We start from the raw sequence: 3,890 nt of genomic DNA, 5'->3' as shown, positions 1-3,890 counted from the left end.
TAACTAAAAATAGCTAACCATTACAATCCAAACGAAATAACAACAAGATATAAACAGACTAAGGGCACCTCGAGTGCAACCCAGAGGCCAAAGCCAGGCCAACCAAAACAAAACCAACAAAAACCACTCGAGGCACCTCTGGTACACTTGGCAAGAGGACACAAAAGATGGAAACTCAGTCTGACTCAAGGAATGAGTCAGACTGGGAATCACAACTCCACACCCAAGTGGATGGCCTCTTGCGACTGTACCAGAGGACAAAGACACCACTAACAACCTGCAACAACCAAAGCAAAACCAGAAAGAAACTAAACACCGACCAGCAAGAGACTAAGCAAAACAGAAAAAAAACTGCAAACCAAATACAACCAGAAGTAGACTAAGCAGGTGGTATCTTGGCTCCACTCTCCCCCTGAGAAACAAGAACGTCCAAGCTTCTAGACAAGATGTTGGACTCTTCCAAAAGTCTCTGAGCAGCATGGTTATCAACCAACATAGAACGGTAGGCCTGAGAGTCCCTAGAGTCGTCAGAGGAGCTAATAGATTGATGAAAGGGACTGGATCGAACTCGCTTACCGGAGTAGTTGAATCGGAGGGAAGGAGGGTTTGGGTGATGGACAAGAGATGGTGGAGGAGCAATGAGATGCGGTTCTTCAAGCATCTGAGTGGGTGGGATCTCATCAATGTCTTCCATTGGTTCATAACTGGAGTTATCTTCATTCTCGGACGACTCAATGGGGTTCTGAGAAGGACAAAGGCCCCGAGGGTGCTCTACAATCCTGCAAGTGTGACAGATTGCTCCCGAAAACTTCTGGTAGCTGATTTTGATGGTGCAGTCTCTGTCCACAAAGGAGAGGTTCACCACAACCAATAATGGAGTTCTCACATCATATAGGAAATGAACTCGAATTACTTTGTTATTCACGAAACCCAAACTCCTAGGTATAACTTCAATGATTTTTCCCATTCTCTCAAAAATTGTATCCAGGACCTCTTTATTTTGGATCGCGAAAGGAAGTTTGTAGAGAGTGCACCACATAGGTTCATAAAAAAGATCATTGACCTCTTCTGTGAGAGGGAAATCGACTTGCTTCAAAACCAGTAACATCCCCCTCATGATCCAGAGTCGGCCGAAGTTCAGGGCGTTGAGGATAAACAAACTTTTAGGTCTGATCAGGAAAGTGTTCACAGGACCATCCACTGGCGAGTAGTAACAATCACGAAAGAAAACAGTAAGAGGGTACAACATGCGTTTGATTTGAGCCAGTGAAGCTTCCTCAGGACAACACCACCGAGCTACGAAACCTTGAGAGATGGATTGGAGTTCAAGGTTAGTGGAAGGTTTCTGGTAACGAAGGGATAGGTGACCTCTAGGAGAAACAACGAAATGAGTTGCCATACGAAAGGGGAGGAGATGTTGCAAGGATGAGAGGTAAGTGGAGGGAAAAGGAGGCGAAGTAAGAGGACTCGAGTGGTTGAAGAGGAACAGAGAAGACCCATAAAATATATAGTAGTAGATGAGAAGAGTCCAGAAGATGAACCACCAAGCCATAATCGACATGCAAGCCCAGGGATTGGGTGCAGCCGACCACCCGACTTGTCTACTCGTCGGACCAGACGATTGACATGCTAGAGAGAGAAAATAAGACCGAAAACCAGAGAGAGAGAAGAAGCAAAACCGGAAACTAAAAGAAGAGAAAAAACAGAGGCGAGAGAGAGAAAAAAAGAGTTAATACGATAAGTAATCTTTAGAGAGGGGACTTATAGTTGATGGTTCTCTACTATTGGTTAGTCTAACCTCGGGAGAACTGCTCTTCACCCTTGAATAAGCCTCGATCTGATGCGTCCACCAATAAATGAGCTGCCCTTCTGATGGTTGGATCTTTCGCGTGCATGCGGGATGATCTCTCTGGGAGTGGTGCTGATCTGGATTGGTGGCTGAGTTAATACCAGTATGGAGTATTCGAGTTGTGTTAGGAGCAATGTTCGAAGGTGGGCTGCGATGATTACCGAAGGAAGTTGAGGAGATTTTGGTGTAATCGGGAGGAACTATAGTTGAATTAAGGACTTTATGAGCTGATTCACTTGGAATGAGGGTTAGGAGTGAATGAGGTTGCGGCTGGAAGAAGGTGAAAAGGAGAGAAAGGGCTGACGTCACCCGAGAGCTTCTCTCTCCTCAAAAAACCTCAATCATGTTATGTTCTAATTTGACACTTTTTTGTTGGCCCTCTCATGTTTGTGAAAATTAAAATTACTCTCTTTCTTTTGATCCTTAGCGTGGCTTCTATGTTCCTAAATTATCAACAACTTTTACTTCTACACACGCAATAAATACATTTAGAGTTACTTATTCACTAAAAAAATGTTTCTAAATTATAATTTGCAAGTAATTATATGTTTTAAGTGAACGAAAATATTGTATTAACTTTAAGCTAGCGCAATTTGACTCCGCATTCTGGTTTTGCACCTAGATTCTTGTGAAGGTGACTTCTTCGTCGTCAAAACAGAGTCGCCCGAATTTCTAAGAAGAACAAGGGAAGAAAAGACGAGATAAATGAACAAAAGTGATAGAAAATAAAAAGTGTTTTGAGAAAGTTTGGAGAATAGAAGTTGAATTTTTTACTAGTGGCCAAAAATAGCTGGCTAGATATTATAAGAGGTCAACAAAAAAAAAAAAAATCACATTTGAGGTCCAGAAAGAAATTAACAACTTTTCCAAAGAAATCATAAGAAGAACAAATGGTGTATCATAAGTCCAAAAGAACACATAAAATATCTGGCCATCAAACCTGATTTTTGTGTTCGCGTCAAATGCATAGCGTTAGATGTACAAGGTACAATGTACACTATAGATTGCAAAATTTAGTATATAAATTGCATTTTCTTATAAAGAAATGGTAATATGCATACCGATGGTAATTTATATGAAATTGTAATACTCCTTTCTCATTTTGTTTGTTTGGCTTTTTGAAAAATCCAGCTGACAAAGGAGATCTCATTTATTATTGACAACTAAATATTTTCTCAAATTAGACATATTTCATTTATAACATGTCATCAAACACAACAACGACAAAAGTGTAAAACCAATCAACACCTCCTAACATTATTTAAAATTATGAGTTGTTTCAAGAATGTCGTCATATTAATAATCAGATTAATGATATGTAAAATAATTGACAAATACTTTAAGAAATCTATAGAAATAAATTACACCTCACCAAATAGGGCGAAGCCATGAAGTATGTTTTACCTATAATGTAATATCCAATTTGCAATATGTTCGTAACTTAACGCAAAATTACACTGCCAATATTAATTCTTGATTTCCTCTCACTTTATTTTTGGATCTACTACTAACATTTTATTACTTCGGAATAAGTTTTTTTCGATGTGACTTTGGAATAAGATAGTAAGTCAAACTTTATAATATAATTTATCCAGCTCCAAAACAAATAAATTAGTAAGTCTAACTTTATAATATAAAGAAGGGATAGAGTTTGAGATCAATCATTGACAACGTGGAACCTCTTACCAGAAAGCGAGAAAACGACTAGCCAGACTTTTCTCCATCTTCCATTTCTGTCGAGGTTTCTATTAAACCTTTCATTTCAAAACTAGTCCTTTTCTATTTGGGTTATTTCTTTTATGGTTCTCTAGTTCACAACTAGTTTTATCTAGCTCCATAATAGTTACGAAATGCTGAGATGACATTCTTTTGATCAATTTTCCAGGTAGAAGTCTAGAAGTCTGTTAAGTCGGATTTGGCTATCTGAATATATTTTCATCTAATTTTTTTAATCTTTTCTTTTGTTATGTTAAATTCACGATTATATCATAATCGGTTAGATGAACATAAAGTAAGGACACCATATTTGACGAGGTTCAGT

The sequence above is a fragment of the Eschscholzia californica genome, unplaced genomic scaffold (genome assembly GCF_041429995.1).
Source record: "Eschscholzia californica isolate CP2 unplaced genomic scaffold, dmEscCali1.0.p SCAF_6, whole genome shotgun sequence".
NCBI lineage: Eukaryota > Viridiplantae > Streptophyta > Magnoliopsida > Ranunculales > Papaveraceae > Eschscholzia > Eschscholzia californica.
The sequence above is the reverse complement of the archived record's forward strand: the minus strand, read 5'-3'. Positions refer to the sequence as shown.